The following is a 13,381-nucleotide window of genomic DNA, read 5'->3' as shown; positions in this document are numbered from 1 at the left end:
GTATATGTATATACAATTAAAGGTCAAGGGACTCCTGTCCTTTTATAGCCTCAAACAACCACAACTGCATACTTCAAAAAATCAAAGAAATAATGTAATGTTCTGATGGAATGCAGTCTGGTATTCCTGTTATCTGTTGGTTGATGATGACAGTACCTTAGAAGTACACTGCTTTAGATTACTGATCAACAATACGTGCTAATGTTAGATTTGGAGTTGAATTCTTGGTCTATTTATTTCATGGTCTGCAACAATCTCAAAAAGTCTTCTACTTCTCATTAAAGCAGCAACAGAATGTTTTCCATTACATAAGATGTTACTTTTCTCTTTTCACTTTTCTCAATTTTTTTTTTTAATCAAATACATATTTAATTATCAATTCTTAAAACTTATGTAAACCTAAAGAAAATCAACTTTTAAAACAATATTTTCCATCCATCGTTACATAGAGGACAATATAAAATAAAGTGCAATCCCCTCTATACCTCAGTTACCTTACAATATTTATAGATTCATCCTTACTCCATAATCTTTCCTTTTGAATATGTAGTTGTAATATGTCACATTCAAATTGTGGACACTGACTTTAAAACAGATTATATTTGGTATATATATATATTTTACATCAATAATCTTTCTTGAATTCTCAGTTTTCTTTTTTGGCTTTTGCCAGACTTTGTATGCATGATGACACTCTGCTCAGACAAGTCTGCAGGCTCTGTTGGCATGAGCCTCAGGGTTCTCACAGCTTGTGCCCCCCAGCAAGTGAAGCATTTGATCACATCTTTAGGATGAGCCTGAATTTGCATGGTTTGGAAGAGGTCATGCCTGTTTTGAAGACATCACATCCTAGTGGCCCTAAGGACTATGCATCCATGGGACTTACATCACACATCATGAAGACCCTGGATAAACTCATTCTGGACAAGCTCCAGCCCACAGTGGTAGACCCCCTCCAGTTTGCCTACCAACTCTATTTTGGAGTTCAGGATCCCATTCTCTGCCTGCTCAACCATGTGTACACCAACCTGGAGAAGCCAGTAAGTACCATCAGGCCAGCTCTACACAGTGATAAACTGACAGGCATGCAGGTGGGTACCTCCCTAGTGACCTGGATAGTTGACTACCTAACTGGCAGTATGTGTGCCTGCAGGACTGTGTGTTGGGCACTGTACTAAGCAGCACGAGAACCTGCACTGAGACCTGCTCCCTTCAGAAGTTTTCTGACTTTGCAGTAGTGAGGTGTATCAGACAGGGTGATGAAGAAGACTACAGGGCTGTGGTGGACAACTTTATTATGTGGTGTGAGTAAAACCAAGCAACCAAGGGCCAAAGTCATCTCTATTTTCTGAAAGAGCTGAATTCCTTTAACTTCGGTTGGATGAAGCGCAGAGTTTTTGACAAGTCTGTGGTGGCCAGTGTCATTCACTATGCTGCAGTGTGCTGGGATAGTAGAGACCAAAAGATTCAATAAACTGATCTGCAAGGCCAATTGACTTTATATTCTTGGTATACTCTTATATTTTTCTGCTATCTGTACCTGAGCTGTGGTAATGCACAGATTTCCCCACCATGGGATGAATAAAGTCTTATCTTATCTCATCTTATAATGCTGTGGGTTTGGTGTGAGAAGTTGACACTGAGTGAGTTTTTAAAATGGAGGATTCTGTCCAATGTTCAGACAGTATCGGACAATTCTTCATACCCTCTCCATCTCATGTTGGACAGCCATGGGAGTATATTAAACAAAACAGTCACCCCACCACGATCCACCACATAACACCATAAGAAATCTTTTCTGTTTGGGTATAAAGTCATTCGAGAGTCAAATGAGAGTCATTTGAGAGCTCTCTATGACACCTTGGCTATTTTCACTTGTCACTTGTGCACCTTACTTCCACTTATATATATTTTTTTTAAATATAGAGCTTACATTTTCTACCTTTTGTATTTATTTTTAATTTGAGGATCTGTAACAAAACAATCAAAACAATCAAATATTTACTATAAAAAATACAACATGAAAGAAATGAAGAGATATCCAATCGGAGATGAAATAGCGACTGATTACAATTAAATTGAAGCTTACAGGGGACCAATGTAATGATGATATTTTCTAATGTGAAGTTAAAGTGATAATCTATGTAGTCACTTATAAGTAAAGTGAAACCGGGAAACCAAAGTCTTTGGGTCCCGGGGGGTTGCAAAGCTGAAACTTAAAGGAATTGACGGAAGGGCACCAGGAGTGGAGCCTGCGGCTTAATTTGACTCAACACGGGAAACCTCACTGTTAAAAGATTATTGAACATATATGTGATCAGCTCCATGAAATGTATTCCTTAATCTATTATTAAGCACATGTCTACGTGACTTTTGACGTAGTTTCATACGAGTATTTTAGACACTCACCCGGCCCGGACACGGAAAGGATTGACAGATTGATAGTGTATTTTTATCTTTAGTTTTTTAAAACAAATTTTGTTACAGCAGCTCATGAAAGTATACATTAATCTAATTAAGATGGATTAGACATTGATGAGATGCAAGTAGAGATTTATCAAATCATGCTACTAAATAGAGTGAACAAAAAGGCTATTTCCACATTTTCTCAGGCTAACAAAGGGGCGAAGGGATGAGTAGTTATCCAATTTATTGACTTCAGGCAAGCTTACACACACACACACCTCAAAGACAGCAAAAACTACAAACTGCACTACAAGAAATAAATGTATTAACCTTGGGGAAGTGATAATTTGACAGATGACAAAGATAATTCCTTAAAGCATGAGCATTTCTTTAGAGCTTAATATGATCAAGCAAAACCAGAGAGCCAGTGATGAATTTGATCTGTTGATCAGCAGTCTTTCAAAAGAAAAATATGTGAAGGACTTTCTCTCTCTGTGAAATACAGCATGGTTAAGTTGTTCAGAACATTTCTCAGGTAAAATTGACCAGAGTCTGGTCTACATAATATCATCAAAATATATCTCTATATGTAAGAGGGCACCGTGCAGTCCAATGAATCAGCATTTCAAAGGTTTTTTTTTTTTATTATTTATTCTTTATTTTTATTTTTTTTTACGGATAATTGTGCTTAAAGTTAAGCAGGAGAGGGACCATGGTGCTTAAAAATCACTGCACAGTTCAAAAAACATCATCTATGATGAAATATTATACGTATCTATAAAGTTTTTAGATACAGTATTAAAATGAAAGTATAGCGGGAGACACGTGGTACGCCCGCCCAAGATGGCAGCATAGGTTGGAGTTGCGCTCTCCACTCCCTCTAAATTTTGTTAAAAATAAGTTAGAGCCGGTCATTTGTCTTACTTTGGGTCTGCCCTGGCAAATTCTGTGGAAGGAGTCAGAAGAGTCATTACTTTACACGTAACGACCCGACTATGCCGCGAGGGAAAACACACAACACTCAGGCTACTTCGCTAACTACTATGGCGGAGGCACCTGATGGTGCGGATGCTAGGTGCTCCTCCCAAGATGGTGTGGCGGCCGAGCTGACTTCTATAAGATCTCTGCTTGAGCAGGTAGCGCAAGACATGACGGCGGTGAAAGGTGGAATTGAGTCTCTCAAGGAAGCTGTGAATAGCCTAGGTGTGAGGGTGGACGAAACGGAGACAAGAATCTCTCGGTTGGAGGACGGAGAGGCTAAAGCTAGCTCAATAAGTAAGAACTTGAAGATACAGAACCAGCGGCTGCAGGAAAAAGTAACGGCGCTCGAGGGTTTCTCACGGCGCCAGAATATTAGAATATCGGGTATTCGAGAAGGAACCGAAGGCCGTAATCTGGAGGACTGTGCGAAGAATCTGTTGTCTGAGGCTCTGGACATTGAGATGGGAGATTACTACGAAATAGACAGAATTCATCGGGTGGGCCAGCACCTCCGATGCCAGCTGCGGATTCCAGACCGAGACACATCATAGTTCGCTTCCTACGGGATAAAGCTAAGATGTCCGTACTGGCGGCCGCCAGAAAAAAGAAGCAGATCATTTGGAAAGGCATGAGAGTCCGTTTTTTCCAGGATTATGCGCAGGAGGTACAAGAAAAACGCCGAAAGTTTGACGAGGTACGTCGTCTGCTGCAACAGCGCAATATTGTCTATTCCCTTCGCTTCCCGGCTGTTATGACTTTTACAGTGGATAACCAGCTTCATCAGTTTTCCAACCCAGCAGAGGCTAAGCACTTTCTGAGCGGCCTGGATTCGGCTAACATTCCGGGTGATGTAGACTAAGAGGATTTCTAAGTTAAGGGTCAGTTTATTTCTGTGGTTTATTCCTGGATCGGGGTTTCGTTACACCTTCCGACCCTGGGGGAGGGGGGGGGGGGAGCGTGAGGGGGACGCCATTATGGGAATTTTGAGTGCTACGGTCCAACGATTTTGGTTTTTTTTTTCTCTCTCTCTTTCTTCTTTTTTTTCTTTTTTTTTCTTCTTTTTCTTAATTGGGTTTGTTTTGTTGTTCTTTTTGATGTTATGGTGCCAATTGTACTGTATAGACCTATTCTTTGGACCACTGGGTTGTTTCATGTAACTGGCTTTAAGATTTGTTATATGGGTATATGGGATTTTCTTCTGGATAAATCTGTACAATAACTTGGCTCGTGTGGTGTTATGGAGTTATGTAAAATAGTGTCGTGGAATATAGCAGGTTGTCATAATGTTATTAAAAGGAAGAAAATCCTTACATACCTGAAGCAGAAAAAGACAGACATAGCCCTGATTCAGGAGACCCATCTTGATGAGGCGGAATCATTAAAACTTAAAAGAGATTGGGTGGCTCAAGTTTATTTTAGTGCATTTTCTGCTAGAAAAAGAGGGGTGGTCATATTGATCAGAAGAAACCTGGATTTTCAGGTTTTTAAGCATTATACAGATCAGGAGGGTAGATGGGTGGTTTTGGATGCATGTTTACAGGGGCGGAAAATGACATTAGTCAGCATATATGCTCCCAATTCTCCTCAGCCACAGTTTTTTCATGAAGTCTGTAACATTGTGCGGACTATAGGTAATACAAATATTGTAATTGGGGGAGATTTTAACCGGGTCAGGGATGTATTGTTGGACAAATCCTCCCGTACTGGATTAAATAAGGACCCAGTAAATGCGGCGGTGGACGTGATGTCAGAGGAACTGAGCCTGGTAGATATATGGAGACTTCTTCATCCTCAAGAAAGAGACTATACTTTTTTTTCGCATCCTCACTCAACCTACTCCAGGATAGACTATTTCTTGGTGTCTCGCTCTCTGGTGAGTCAAACTATTGGGTCCTCTATTGGTAATATTGCTATAACGGATCATGCTCCCATTGACCTTGTTCTTTCTGGTAATGATAATATTAAACCGTCACCTAGGTGGCGTCTGAATAACTCATTATTGAAGAATAAAGGTCACTGTGAATGTATAAGGGAAATGATAAAGGAGTTTTGGTTGCACAATGAGGGCTCTATTGACGATGTTGGAATGACCTGGGATGCTTTTAAGGCCTACTTGAGGGGGTGCCTTATCCAATATTGCTCCTTGATTAAAAAAGCTGAGAGGGACAAGCTGATGAAGCTGGAACAGGACATCAAGGAGCTTGAAAAACAACACACGCTGCACCCAGAGAGGGAACTATGGAATAAATTAATTAAATTTAAATTTGAGATGAATAATATTCTGGAGAAAAAAGCGGAATATGCAATGTTTTGTTTAAATCAAAAGTATTTTGAACAAGGGGAAAGAACAGGTAAAATGTTGGCACACAGGGTTAAGCAGATAAAATCTAGCAACCTTATACCATCTATTTTTGTTCCTAGTAATAATAATAAGTTGACCACCAGTAAAAAAGAAATTAATGACGCCTTTACTAAATTTTATCAGGAGCTTTACACCTCCAATGGATTGGTGGAGGAACAGAGGCTGTCAGATTTCTTTTCTTCTATTAAAATTCCCAGCCTGTCTGAAGACCAAAGAACTGTATTAGAAGGTAAGATTACACTAATTGAAGTTAAGCAGGCAATTGGCAGTCTTAGTTTGGGCAAATCTCCAGGCAATGATGGATTTCCATCAGATTTTTATAAGGTGTTTGTGGGTGAATTAGCTCCAAGACTACTGTCGGTATATCAAGATGCATTTCAAAGAGGGAGACTACCATTTAGTATGCGATCGGCAGTGATCACGTTATTACATAAAAAAGGGAAAGACCCACAGTATTGTGGGAATTACCGCCCAATTTCATTAATTAATGTGGACGAAAAGATTATTTCCAAGATATTAGCTTTTAGGCTTGAGAAAGTTCTTCCTTGTTTGGTTCATAGGGATCAGGTCGGTTTTGTGAAAAATAGAAGTTCTGCAGATAATTTACGTAGGTTATTGCACATATTCTGGAAGAGCAGGACTAATTTAGACCCTGTCGTCGCATTTTCCTTAGACGCAGAGAAGGCCTTCGATAAAGTTGAGTACCCCTTTCTGTTTTATACGTTGAAGAGATTCGGTTTTGGTCCCATTTTTAGGCAGTGGATCCAGGTGGTATACACAGATCCAATGGCTACAGTTACTACCAATGGGATAATGTCACCCTCCTTTTCGTTAAGTCGGGGTACTAGACAAGGTTCACCCTTATCACCACTCATTTTCGCCCTGTTTTTGGAGCCTTTGGCTATTGCATTACGTGAATGTAAGCAAATTAGAGGGGTGGATATGGGTCAAGAAGAACATAAAATTTTTTTGTATGCAGATGACATTTTACTGATCTCAAGTAACCCAGAACAGGCCGTTCCTGCAATTTCCTCAATTATTGATTCCTTTTCTGTAATCTCTGGCTACACCATAAATTGGTCTAAGTCGGAAGTTATGCCCATTTCTAAATTGTGTCCTCCAGTTACGAGGAGCTCATGGCAGTTCAAGTGGATGCCCGAGGGTTTGACTTACTTGGGGATTAAACTGACCCCTGGTTTAGACAACATAATGCAAGTAAATATCTCCCCAGTGATTGAAAACATTCGTCCGTTGTTGCAGAATTGGGCTAAAATAAATCTGTCCCTTTTGGGCAGAATTAATTTGGTGAAGATGATTATTGCCCCTAAACTTCAGTACCTTCTTCACATGTTACCGATAGCAGTCCCACATAATTTGTTAAAGCTTTATAATACATGTGTGGAGGGTTTTGTGTGGGCAGGCAAAAAGCCATCTTTTAATCGGTCCAAATTATATGCTCCAAAAGATAATGGCGGGTTGGCATTGTCCAAGATGGTTTGGTATCACTATGCTTTCTCCCTCTCTCAGTTAGTTAAGATATACAATTCCCTTACGGAGAAGCCTTCATGGGTTGCGATTGAGGAAAGTCTTGTGGCTCCTTCGTCTTTAGAGGCCTTCCTCACTCAGAAGGGAAGACCAGTACCGTTTAAAGATCCTGTATTGGCTTTCATGCAAGAGACCTGGTCTAGAGCTCACCAATATATCAACGTTAGCCCTTATCTAACCTCTAGAGCCTCTATCTGGCATAATAAGAAAATATTAATTGGTAAGAAACCAGTCAGGTGGGAGGCTTGGGCTAGGACAGGTATCAATCAGGTGGGGGATTTATTTGGGCAGACTGGCATGAAATCGTTTGCAGAAATCAGACGAGAATTTAATCTGGATCCAAGGGAAATTTGGAGGTTTTTTCAAATAAGACACTGTATTAAAACCATTTTGAATAATAACCCAGACCCTCCATCTAGTATTCAGGAGATGTTTGCAGCTCCTGGCATTAATAGAATCAGGGCATCCAAATTCTATGGGATGTTCAGAGAGGCGGTATGGGCAGAAATCTGTGCCATCAGAAACTGAATTTGAATAAGTTAAATTTGAATTTGAATTACTCGGATTGAATCTGAATTGTAACTTGAATGAAAGCTTTTGAAAACTGAATTTGAATTAGTCTAATTTGAAATTGAATTTATGGTTTGAAAATGAATTGATTTGCTTTGAAACTGCATTTTATCCTTTAAAAATTCAGCTCTCGAATAATTTCAGATTCACTTCTCACCATTCAGTTTCAGTTCTACAATTCAATTTCAGTTCCAAAATTCAGTTTTTTGGGACTTACATCCAGTTCCGGTTCAAGCGCAGATTAATAGAACTACAGACTGATAGCGTTACTGACGGGAATCTACAGCGTCTTGAGCTGAATTAAGACTTCAGAAGTCATTCGTCATGTCGAATGACCAGCGGATAAACTCTCAGGTTGGTAATAAATGTATTACATGTATAAGAACAAGTGTCATGTTAACAATTGATAGCCGTACAGTAACTTTTATGCTTATTGTAGCTGCTAGCTAAAAACGCTAATTTAGCGTAGTTTGCCCTGAATTCAGCTTTGACAAACAAATATGATCGACTGTTTCTAGTAGAATTCCAAAGTTGTCATCTTGTACCTGTCAGAGCCCTGTATGCTTGCAGAGACCCCTACAGTAAGGAAACATGCAAAACGCTGTCCAAACCTTTGTATTTGAGCTTTATTTATGTCTTACACAGCATCCCAACTCTTTAGCTAACTTAATAACTTTAGCTAAAGTGAATAGTTCGTCTAATTCATTAGTGCAGCATTACTGGATCACCTCTGTTTGAATTAATATAATATGATATATAACTATCACTGAAACAGCAAACTTTGTAAATAAACAACACTTCTCATTCTCTAAACGTTTGGCCACAGCTGTAGATTACACTATCAGTGCTTGTTCACTCTTGACAATAATTACATTTCTAAATTCTCTTTGTGCATTTACAGGTAAACAATATCTAATATTTTATCTAAATGACTGCTTTGTCTTTGAAAAGGTGAAGAGCCTGAGGCTGGTGACACTCCAGTTCTACTCTAAGTACATCCTTACGGTGGCTCACAGGACAAGGCTACATTCCTGTCCTGCCAGAAGAGAAGAGAAACTTCAGAGTCTTCATGAAGTTCAACCACACCTGTCATATTCCATATGACAGGGGTCTCAAACTCCAGTCCTCGAGGGCCGGTGTCATGCAACTTTTCCATGCCCTCGAGGACTGGAGTTTGAGACCCCTGCCGTATGGTGTTCATGCAGTTTTCTACCCCACAGTTACAGCATGTCTGACTGCCTGTTCAGCATATGCAAAAATATATGATGAGTTTAAGCATGTGATGACAAAGGCCTTCCATTATGGTGTTTGTCATCACATGTCACAGACATCTGGATGATCATTTGGAATAAACAAAAAAGCAAAAACTTGTTACTTCATCTTTTATCTTCATTATTATTATTATTGTTCTTATTTTACATTTTTCATTGTTAGGCATTGGGTTTATTTGTAGTAGTCCTTTCCAGCTTCTTTCCCCTCTTCCATGTTAGTGTGTCAGCTTGTCAGCATCTATTTGGGGTTGGGAGTGGAACAGGAAGTAAGGAACAGAAAGTGCCATTAAAACCAGGAGAGGTTCTTATATTTCAGAAGAAGGGATTAATTCAAAAGAAATGACCTCAATGCCATATTTTATTTAGGAACCCTAGAGAGCACTTTGCAAAATAACACATTCTTATAATTTCACCCTCAGATGAGCCAAGCTACGACTGTCAGGGAAGGTGATGTAGGTACAGAGCATGTGAGAGTGGTTAAGTTAATGTCTTGTCTAGATGAAGGCACAGGAGGGATCACTGGCACGGCGTAGAGATTCAGTATCTTCAGTGGACACTCCATTTCTGGCACAAAACACCTGTAAAAGATGGTCGATTTAGGAGGTGACCCGACAACTTCAGCCTGTCAAACATAGCAATGGAGCAGCATGTTAAAAAAAACCCCATCTAATTAAGCATGCACTCAGTACCCTAAGAATTATTATGATAGTTAAACACAGTGATAGTCACATATCATATCACTTCAAACGGAGGTGATCCAGTAATGCTGCACTAATGAATTAGACTAACTATTCACTTTAGCTAAAGTTATTAAGTTAGCTAAAGAGTTGGGATGCTGTGTAAGACATAAATAAAGCTAAAATACAAAGGTTTGGACGCTGTTTTGCATGTTTCCTTACTGTAGGGGTCTCTGCAAGCATACAGGCCTCTGAGAGGGTACAAGATGACAACTTTGGAATTCTACTAGAAACAGTCGATCATATTTGTTTGTCAAAGCTGAATCCAGGGCAAACTATGCTACATTAGCGTTTTTAGCTAGCAGCTACAATAAGCATAAAAGTTACTGTACGGCTATCAATTGTTAACATGACGCTTGTTCTTATACATGTAATACATTTATTACCAACCTGAGAGTTTATCCGCTGGTGATTCGACATGACGAATGACTTCTGAAGTCTTAATTCAGCTCAAGACGCTATAGATTCCGTCAGTAACGCTATCAGTCTGTAGTTCTATTAATCTGCGCTTGAACCGGAACCGGATGTAAGTCCCAAAAAACTGAATTTTGGAACTGAAATTGAATTGTAGAACTGAAACTGAATGGTGAGAAGTGAATCTGAAATTATTCGAGAGCTGAATTTTTAAAGGATAAAATGCAGTTTCAAAGCAAATCAATTCATTTTCAAACCATAAATTCAATTTCAAATTAAACTAATTCAAATTCAGTTTTCAAAAGCTTTCATTCAAGTTACAATTCAGATTCAATCCGAGTAATTCAAATTCAAATTTAACTTATTCAAATTCAGTTTCTGATGGCACAGATTTCTGCCCATAAGGCGCACTCTCCCAATTTGGGGGGATTGAGGCAGTGTTGGGAGAAGGATCTGGGTATCCAGATTTTAGAGGACACTTGGAAGCAGCTGGTTTCATCATGGTATGTTTGCTCACCTGAAACACAGTCTCAACTTATCCAGTACAAGTTGCTTCACAGAAATTACTGGACTCCCAGTAAATTAGTCAGGCTGAAGCTTGTGGATAATGACACCTGTTGGAAATGTCAGGAGGAAGCCGGGACTCTAGTTCATATGTTGTACACATGTCGGAAAAATGATTATTTGTGGGATGGGATCATTAACTTGGTGAATGATATTTTTAAACTTAATCTCTCTAAGTCTCCAGCTGTATGTGTCCTGGGCCTGTTACCTGACAACAGTATTCTTTCAAAAAAACAGAGACTGTGGATGCGTCTGGCTTTCATAACAGGATGCAGGATAATACTGAGGCACTGGAAGTCATCCAGCCCCTGTTCTCTCAGGGAATGGACTGAACAAATGTCTAAGATGGCATCATATGAACGGGTTATGTACAGAATTAAGGGGAGAGAAGATATTTTTGAGCAGGTTTGGGGTCCTTTTTTGTTGTATATCGACAATGTCTCTTAGATATTGTGATAAGTGGTTTTTTTGGGGGGGGGGGGTTCATGTGTCGTTGGTATTCTGGTTGTTGTTCTTTTACTTTGAAAGTCAGCAGAGGGAAGAAATTGTCTAATGTTATCAGTGGTCAAGGTTATGTCTTTTTTTTTTTTTGGCACCCGGGGGTTTAGCCCCCATTGATTTTGTTTTTGTTGATGTTTCCCAGGAGGCGGTTTATCTTTTTGTTTCTCCTGGAGTTTTTTTTTTTTGTCTTTTTGTTTTTGTTCTTTTTTTGTTTTGTTTTTTTTGTTTGTTTTTTGTTTTTTGTTATTGTTTTGTTTTTGGTTTTTGTTTGTTTGTTTGTCTTTAGTTATTGTTAGTCTTTATTTGTTGGTTGTTGTTAAGAAGCGGACAGAGAACTGACAGTATGATTATTCCTGTTGTATATTTGTTAATGTTTCTGTCCATTTAAAATATGAATTAAAAAAAAAAAAATGAAAGTATAGCATAGCAATGAAAATATAGCAATTACACTTGTCAAGATAAACATCACAAAGTGCTTCATTAGGGCATAAAAAACTGTTGCCAAATGCAAGTCTAGAAAGTGAAAAAAGAGACTCGTTTTTATATGTTTTTTTAAAAGAGGCCATTAAGTCTGCAGATCTCAAGCTCAGAGGGAGAGAGTTCCAAAGTTCAACTGCTGCAAAAGCTCTGTCTCCTTCATTTTTTAGCCTCATGTGACGCACAGCCAATAGGCTCTGATCACATGACTTCAGGGACATGCTGGGGACGTATGGATGTAAAAGTTCACTGATGTAAGATGTTGCTTGTCCATGCAGAGTTCTAAAGGTCAAATCCAGAATCTTAAAATGGATTCTGAATTCAGTGGGGATCCAGTGCAGCTGGGTCAGCAACAGTGTAATATCAGAGTATTTGGAAGACTTTGTCAGAATACTAGCAGCAGTGTTTTGAAAAAACTGCAGACGTTCCAAGTAGTTTTTATTGGACAAGCAAATATTGAATTACAGTAGTCTAAATGAGATTAAATAAATGCATGAATAACAATTTAAATTTCACAGCCTTAAACAACAGGACTTATAATGGGGCAATATTTCTTAATGGATAAAAAAAAAAAAAAACAAGAGTGAACTAGATATTTGATACATGATTTTGCACATCTAGCCAGGGGACCAAGAGTTTCCATTGAATATTTTGGAATATTTTACGCGTCGGGAGTGAGGACGGGTTGGAAAAATCCGTAAGGATTTGAGTTTTTTCTAAATTACATTGAGCAAGTTGTCCACCATCCAACTTTTAATAATCTAAGCACCAATTAAGGATCAGCAGCTTAGAAACATCTTGGGGCTTAAAAGAGATATATTAATGAAAGTCATATGCATAGCAGCAATAACAAATGCCACATATAACAGAATTAATAAGGTCCCTAAAACAGAATCCTGTAGCACACCATGGGTAATAGAAGTGGAAGAGGATTTGTGCTTAGAAACAGTAACAGAAAATCACCATTCAGATAGATGTGATGCAAAGCACTCCAAAGCACACCCAGATCCACCCAGCCATTATATCTCAGCCTATCAAGCAAAATGTGACACACAAAGCAGAAGTGAGATCCAACAACAGCAAAACAGAACAATCTCCTGCATCACTTTGCATCAAAATGTCACAGACACTGGAAATTCATGGTGTTAATGAATTTACTTTTCATTTAGCAAATCAAAAGTGTGGGCTAATAGATATGCCTCAGTTCTCATCAGATAGCATTAGATAATTGCAAACATGGTTGCAGATTCTTAGTCTTGCTGCTTCTTGTATGTTATGTCATCCCTACTAATTTGACAAATTCAGCTCTGTCCATACTCACTGACACTGATAGTATTTTGTTTTTCGCATTGCACTTTTTTTTATTAAAAGGCATTTGCTTCTGAGATGTTCCCCACCTTTCAACACTTTGCTTAAATTCTGCATATTTTCCATTCTGAAGTTGAGATAAGCAATATCTAATTGTAGTTCATCTTTTAGTTAATAGAATAACTCCTGGGTTTATTAATAATGTTTGGCTGCAAAATTATGTGCATAACAACTGTTTTCAGATG

The sequence above is a fragment of the Oreochromis niloticus genome, linkage group LG19 (genome assembly GCF_001858045.2).
Source record: "Oreochromis niloticus isolate F11D_XX linkage group LG19, O_niloticus_UMD_NMBU, whole genome shotgun sequence".
Taxonomy (NCBI): Eukaryota; Metazoa; Chordata; class Actinopteri; order Cichliformes; family Cichlidae; genus Oreochromis; species Oreochromis niloticus.
Note: the sequence above shows the minus strand (reverse complement) of the source record.